The 8285-nt window shown below is 40.4% G+C and overlaps 1 long non-coding RNA gene across 1 annotated transcript; it reads right to left on the bottom strand.

Moving 5' to 3' along the window:
* Positions 1–2723: 2723 nt before the first annotated feature.
* On the bottom strand, positions 2724–8068 carry LOC131275596 (uncharacterized). The gene is made up of 3 exons (XR_009183014.1): positions 8008–8068; positions 7267–7310; positions 2724–2758 (listed from the first exon to the last, which is right to left on the bottom strand). It is a non-coding gene; the product is annotated as an uncharacterized lncRNA (long non-coding RNA).
* Positions 8069–8285: the final 217 nt, after the last annotated feature.

Below are 8285 nucleotides of genomic sequence, written 5' to 3' on the forward strand. Positions count from 1 at the left end.
TACAGTACCAACTGCCTCGGCTCCTACTGCACAACCAGCAACAGCAAGAAAGCCCTAAACTAAAGAGAGAAAGTGCACCCAGAATAAATACATATAGTAAGCCAGAGGCCAAGACACCAACAAAAAATTACAATCTATACCAAGAAACAGGAAGATATGGCCCAGTTAAAAGAACAAGGTAAGCCTCCAGATGGCATAAAGGAGTTGAGACAACTAATCATACATGTTCAAACAAATCCCCCCAATAAATTCAATGAGATAGCTAAAGATATTAAGAATATTAAGAAGACTTTGGATGAGCACAGAAGAATTTGAAGCCATTCATAAAAAAATAGCAGATCCTATTGGAATGAAAGGGCAATAAATGAAATTTAAAATACACTGGAATTATATAAAAGCAGATTTTAGGAGACAGAAAAAAGGGCTGGGTGAGCTTGAAGACATGGCCTCTGAAAGTGAATATATAAAAGAACAGATGAAGAAAAGAATGAAAAAAATTGAACAAGTTCTCAGGGAACTAAACAGCAAATGATGTTATGGAGCCCCAGAAGGAGAAGAGAAGGGAGAAGGAGTAGAAAGAACATTTGAAGAAATAATGGTAGAAAATTTCCCAGCCCTACCAAAGGACATAGATAACTGTGTCCAAGAAGCACAATGTACTCCCACCAAGTAAATCTGAATATATCACCTCTGAGACACATACTAATCAGAATGTCAAATATCAAAGACAGAGAATTCCTCTGAGCAGCAAGACAAAAGCAATGCATTACTTAAAAAGGATACCAAATAAGATTAAGTGCCAATTTCTCATCAGAAACCACAGAGGCAAGAAGACAGTGGTGTGATATATTTAAGATATGGCTAGAGCAAAACTTCTAGCCAAGAATCTTATATCTGGCAAGATTGTCTTTAAAAAATGAGGGTGAGTTTAGAATATTCACAGATAAATAGAAACTGAGAGAGATTATAACAAAGAGATCAAACTTGCAAGAAATACTACAGGGTGTGCTACCATCTGAAAACAAAAGACAGGAGAGGTTTGGAAGAGAGTCTACAAATGAAGATTATATAAGTAAAAGTAACTAAATAAAGGAGTGGTGAAAATAAAATGACAGATAAAACCCAAAGATCAAAATGGGTGAAATAAGAATTGTCTTTACAGTAATAATATTGAATGTTAATGGATTAAATTCCCCAGTCAAAAGACACAGACTGGCGGAATGGGTAAGAAAATATGAGTCATCTACCTGCTGTCTGCAAGAGACTCACTTTAGACACAAGGATACCAATAGATTGTAAGTGAAAACCTGGAAAAAGATATTCTATGCATTCAATAATCACCTCCCTCTCCCCAAAAAAGCCAGAGTAGTTATACTTATATCTGATGAAATACACTTTATAAGCTGTTAGTAATGCACAATCTGAGGAGGAAGGAAAAAATTCCATTTACAATAGCAACTAAAAGAGTAAAATATTTAAGAATAAACTTAACCAATAATATAAAGAACTTGTATTTGGAAACTACAATGTCATTGTTAAAAGAAATTTAAAAAGATCTAAATAATTGGAAGAACATCCCGTACTCATGGAATGGAAGACTAAATATCATTAAGATGTCAATTCTATTCAAATTGATATACAGATTCAGTGCAATTTCAATAAAAATTCCACCAGCATTTTTTAAATAAATGGAAAACACAATTACCAAATTTATCTAGAAGAGTAAGGGGTCTTGACAAGCCAGAAACATCTTAAAAAGGAAAAGCAAAGTTGGAGGACTCTCACTTATGGACTTTAAAACGTATTACCTAGCTACAGTGGTTAAAACAGCATGGTAGTTGGGAAATAGATTTGGCTCTAATGATAGAGCTTCTGCCTACCATATGGGAGGTCCATGGGCCTCCTGACCCATGTGGTGAACTGGCCCACATGCAGTGCTGATGCACGCAAGGAGTGCCATGTCTTGCAGGCGTGTCCCCCACGTAGGGGAGCCCCACTCACAAGGAGTGCGCCCCGTGTGGAGAGCCACCCTGCATGAAAAAAGCACAGCCTGCCCAGGAGTGGCAAGGTATTGGTGGTGGGTTAATGTATGGGAACCCTGCATGACGTTATGGATGTTTGCTTTGTGATTTCAAAACTTTTACTATACACTTATTGTTTATGTATGTTCATGTATAAATGATGAAAATACAATAATAGGATGGGTTGGGGGAAAAATACACCAAATGTAAAATACTTCGGTTTGTGGTAATATTTTGAGGATGCTCTTTCATCATTAGTTAAAAATGATCAATGCAAGGTATTGATTGTAGGGTGATGTATAAGAATTCTGTATGTTTTGTAAGTTCACAACTATTACTATACACTTATTTATGTATGTTTATATATGAATGATTTACCTCAATAAATAAAAAATATATAAAAAAAGGATAATGGTCATGTAAAAATTAAAATAGATTATACATATACATATATGTACACACATCTATAATTCATAGTTTATGCACATATACCAAAATAATTAGCAAACGCATATGTGGTTCTACACACCAGTTCAGTATTGAGGTTACCTTTGGGGAGGAGGGAAGTAGAGAAAAGAGTCAGGGTACTGGTGAGGGGGAGTTGAACAGTATCTGTAACATTTTATTTCTTTAAAAAGATTTTGAAAGCAGTATAGCAAAATGTTAACATCTGTTTAATCTTGGAAAAGAGCACATAGGTGTCTGGCACATTATTTCCTATAGATTGAGTTGCATAACTAGAAAGTAAAAAGAAAAAGATTAAATTAAATAATGTATCTCAAAACTCTAAGGATACATTGGGTTGTTACTATCATGATTATTAAACTGAGTTCCCAAGGTCATTGATGGATAGTCCAAGGCCGTTGGATCCAGAGGAGACTGCAAGCCATATTTGTGGGTGGTCATGCTGGCTAAAAGAAAGTATACCCTAGATGTTTTCCAGAAAACTGTGTCATTCCTGGATCCTTCTACTACCTTCTAATGCCACTAATTTGGAACAGCCTTTTCATTTATAGCTGCAGAAATTAAAGTTCAGAGAAATATAGTAATCTGTGTACCACAACCTAACCAAGTAGTGTTTCTTCTGGAGCTGGGACCCTGAGTTAATTATAGTCTCCATTGCCTTTCTGGAATAGGATGCAACATGGACAATGGAGCCCTGCTGTTAGAATCAGCCAGAAGTGAGTTTGAACCCATGCTTATGCAACATGGAGCAAGCTATTCTCCCTCTTGAAGCCTCAGTTTCCTCATCAACCAAAAAGCCATTGGGGAGATAAAAACTACTTCACAGGGACGTTGTGAAAGTTAGGCGAGTTAATATAAAGTATGACACTGGCTTAGAGCGATCACTCAGTGAATTTTGCTTCCCCACCTAGATCTTCTTGGGGTAGTGGCTGCCCAAGCAACTATCTTCTTTTCTTTTTTCACCAGAAGGTCAAATTTATTACTTGCTTTCTGTCACACAGTTGGAATTAACCTTACTCTGGCTCTAGAACTAAACCCATGACCCAGAGCTGGTCAATTTAAATAATGGAAATTGTTAGCTTGGGGATGAGGGCATTAACCAAACTGCACCAAATAATCAGCCCTGGGACTTTCAGTTTCTGGAGCTATTGGGAAAGAGAAACTCCTGTTCCATTGGTGTTACTGAGTTAGTAGGAGATGAATCTAGAGCTTTTGTTGGCTATCTTCCAGCGTGGGAGTGAAGTCTCCTAGAGAATAAAAACAACCTCCCCCAAAAAACAGATGTAAGAAATGAAGAAAGATAAATTTCTGATGACATGGATCTAGCCATGCCTGAAATATGCATGGACTTTTGAGATCCATGAGATAGTAATTCCCTGCCCCATTTCTCTTTTTTAAAATTTTATTTTGTTTTTGTTTGTTTTGCCCAGCTTGAGTTGGGTTTCTATGACTTACAACTGTAAGAGTTAAAATCCACGGCACCCCAAGGCTTTATTCATATCATTAACTTTAAAATGATGGATGGGGCATCAACAGTCCTACAACCTGGTTCTTGTTTTCAGCTTAGCATCACCACCTGTCCACATTGTTTGATATAGAACAGTGCTTAACTTCTTCAAGTTCTATGTCAAGGAAATGCTACCTGGATAATGTTCTGGGGGTCAGTCACTACTTCTCTCTTCCTATAACATACATCTCTTTTATGCAAAGTATTTAGGAGAAGATAGAGAATGTATGGCCTATAAGTTTTAAGCACATGGAAGCATGAAGCAGTTGTCATTAACCCCCAATCCTGGCAAACATCTGTGGAGCTTTCTTGCTGCGTAGATGAGACAGCTTGATGGATAGCTTGACTCCTGGTGTTCATTTCGACATCCTGGCACAGAAACAGACATGTAGAAGAGTGACTTGCCAGTCTTGACTGTTATCAGCTCCCTTTCGCCACAAGTGTACATTCCTACAATCTTCTGGGCCAGCTTTATTCCATTGCTTAATCTATCCTTGCCCAGGAAAGAGGCAGCTTCTCTGCACTTGGAACATGGACTTATTTTTGCTGCCACCACCTGATGATTGTGTGCCAGAGATGAGCCCTGGATAACTGTGGCTGCAGCCTTTTTATGAAGTATAGTGGTTAAGGTCATAGGCTTTGCAATCAGAACAGCCTGGCTTCCAATAATATTGTTTTCACCACACGTGAGCCATGGGATCCTGCCTCTTTGAGCCCCAGTCTCTTTATAATAGTACCTGCTGTGAGGGTTAATGGAGATCACACAAGGAAAGCAATTAGCATATGGCCTAGTATGCTGTAAGCACTAAAATGTTCATCATTATTACAATAATAATAATAATTGTGTCTCACTTTTCTCTATTACTGCATTGTTCCTTGTCTCCCTTTCCCCAAGGATCACTAGGACAGCTTTTAAAATAGGGAAAGAGCCAGTGGGCTTGTGTTTGGAGGTGTCAGGAGAGAAGGAAAGGAGGGGACTGGGTCTCACTTGAAACCAAGCTGAGGGGGCCCTGGGAGATGCACCCAATTTTCCCAGATGAAGGTGAAGGTCAGGGGTCTGTGGAGGAGGAGAAAAGGATTCCAGGGACGTAGTCAGTAATGAGATGTGACCTCTTGGGACTGGCATTTACACCATCTCCATGTATGGCAGGTACAGTCAACCCACAGAGAGCCCCAGCAGCTGATGGCCTTTCTGCTATAGAAGGCCCCTTGGCCAGAACCTCCTGGGCTTTCTCATTTCAGTTCCTGCTCTGACAGAGCCATTTATTACTGTCACAGGAAGACAAAGAACCTCAGGCAGCTGGATGCAGTGAGAGCCTGGCCATTTCAGCATCACTTTCCCTAGAAATCCAGTCCCTGCTCAACTTAGATATAGCTTGGTGGGACTGGGGAAGGTGTGAGCTGTGCCCTTGGGCTTCAGGAAGCAAAAGGGGAGGTTCAGGTTGTGTCATGAGTATAAATCTCATCTCACAATCTCAGGAGTGTAAAAATCTGTGTAACAGAGCTTGACTCAGATGGTAGAAACTGAACCTCATTCAGTGTGGCATTTTCCCTTTCCCTTGGGTCATGTCTGAGTTTGGAGGTGCCAAGACCACAGCAGGGCTCAGTGGGAAGGGAGAGGGGAGAGCATTTGGTCTTCATGTTGTCCCCTGTATCACTTGGTTTTTCCTGTAATATGTGTGTCTCATCTGGCCTCATCTTCAGCCCACATAGGTCATTGGTAGGTCTTCCTTCACACCCAACTACAAGACTGCTGTGCCATCAACCGAACTACATACCCAACTACAAGACTCCAACTTTCTGTGACATCTTCAGGGCACATGGAAACATTCTGCACTTCTTATTTTTTCAGGGTCCAAGGGCAGCCCTGTGCAGGGAGCTCTGGGGTCCATATTCTTAGGCTTTAATTCTAGATGGAGAGCACAGGTCCTTTCTTCTCTTGAGTCCCCACACATGTCTTGGAGTTCTGTAATTCCCCAACTCCTACCCTGAACTTGGCCTTGTGGGGAGGGCATGTGGCCCCTTCTTATTCACTTACCAAAGTCACACCCCCTTATTCTCTATTTCTTCTTTCCTCCAAGCTTGGTAGAGTTTATCTAGTCTGGGGAGTATGTCTTTTTTTTTCTGAGGAGACAATCCTTAGAAATGCCTCGTTTTATATGCATCATCTAAAGCTTTTGACTTTTCTCTTCTTTGCTTTTGGAGCTGTCAGAGTTGTGATTTCTTCTCTGAGTCTGGGAATCAGCCACCATAGCTGCACTGTGATGGAAAGAAAGTTAAGGAGGAACAGGAACTTCTAAGAGTGAAAAAATGTGCACTGGTCAACATATCGAAATATTCCACTAGAGCCTGAGAAAGGTTTGGTAGAGCAGACAAAGAATCTTCTTACTTAAGCTCCTGGCAGATGGTTTTCCTTAGACATAAGTTCCTGGAAAAAGCATGACTTTCTGGAAAAGGAGGAGGAGAAATTTTCCCTTAAATGATGTAACTATAGTGTTCCAACCCAGGCATCCCTTAAATCGTCCCATGTTCTACCAGTGGGATGTGTATCACATTTTTTTGTCTTTATTTATTTTTTTAATGTTACACTGAAAAAAATGAGGTCCCCATATACCCTCCACCCCTCTCACCCCACTCCTCCTCCCATAACAACAACCTCCTACATCATCATGTGACATTAATTGCACTTGGTGAATATATCTCTGAGCACTGCTGCACCACATGGTCAATGGCCCACATTATAGTTTACACTCTCCTCCAGTCCACCCAGTGGGCCATGGGAAGACATACAATGTCCAGTAACTGTCCCAGCAGTACCACCCAGGACAACTCCAAGTCCTGAAAGTGCCCCCACATCACATCTCTTCTCATTGTCGGACCATCCTTCTTTTTTCGGTCTTTTGTTGCTGTTTCATTGGGGAATGTGATGGAGCTCCCCTGGCTAGGAACTCAGTACTCCCTCAGTTGTCATTTTTAACTGTAACCACTATGAAAATATCCAAACGTTTTTACATACCCTGTATATGTGCCTTGAAGAACTCTCTCCCAACCATGTACCCCCTATCAATAACTTCCCACAGCAGTATTCCTCCCCTGCCATTGTTGAACCTCTCTGTATCACATTTTAAAAAACACTGTTATGGCAGAAAATCCTCTGATGTAGGAAGCAAGAATCCAGATTCCAAGTGTGCTGCTGATCAGTAGAGTAAGTTGGTCATATCACTTGCTGTCTCTGGGCTTTAAATTCATCATGAACAAGAGAAGGAGAGTTACCTCAAGGACCCCTCAGGACTGTAGTGTAGATTAGGTGAGAAGACCTGTGAGCACAATATACAAAACAGGGAAGACAATAAGCAGTAATGACCTCTGAGAAGACAAACAGGAAAGTCCACAGGCAGGAACTCCTACAAGGCCTCTGTTACTCCCAATCATTTTCTTGAATGAGGCAAAGGGGCATCATTGTTAGGAAGTTAGACCCTGGGATTGATGACCAGGCACCATATTTGTGACCGTCAACAAGTTGTTTAGTCTCTTTCAAGTCTTACATCTCCCACCTAGAAAATGACATTTATCATAGTGTCTGTTTTCTGGAGTTGTTGTGAAAATTAAACGACAGAAAATACATGTAAGTATTTAGATCCGTGCCTGGAACATAATAAGTGCTCAACAAATGATTGTTATTACTCACCAACAGGAAATGCCTATAGATCACCAAGGGTTCTGCCACTAGCAGGTAGTTTTCTCATTTAAAAATTTTAACCTTTGAATCAAGTGTTGCATACTTCTGGCTTTTGGTCCTCAGCTTACTTTTGCTCTGCAGAGCTGTGTTTTTGCTGCTCCCTGAGCATTAACCTGTATGACCTATATGACCTTGGGCTCTGTGGACACCCCCTCTTTATTCCTGTCCTCTGAGTAAGTGACTCTGGTCATGCCTCTAGTCCAATGCTTGTCCCCAGTCTCCCCTCCCTGATTCTCTGAAGCCCAGTTTCTTTCCTCATGCAAGGCTCTACTCACATGTGCAGCAGCCTCTGAGTTTCCTTCCTTGAGATAGTCACACTTATCTCGTGGTCCTGCCAAGGATAGACAATTACATCCAAAGTGCTTATGATTTTCCTCAGAACTTTAAAAAAATTTTTTTAAATTTTATTTTGAAAGAGAGATTACATAAATGTTTAAATGGACCCAGAGAGTAGACAATGGCAGGGGGGATGGGAGAGAAATAAATAAAAAATAAATCTTTAAAAAAAAAAAGGAAATAAAGGGGGATTCTCATATACCCCCCTCCCTCTCCT

Source organism: Dasypus novemcinctus, chromosome 23 (assembly GCF_030445035.2).
Source record: "Dasypus novemcinctus isolate mDasNov1 chromosome 23, mDasNov1.1.hap2, whole genome shotgun sequence".
Classification (NCBI taxonomy): domain Eukaryota; kingdom Metazoa; phylum Chordata; class Mammalia; order Cingulata; family Dasypodidae; genus Dasypus; species Dasypus novemcinctus.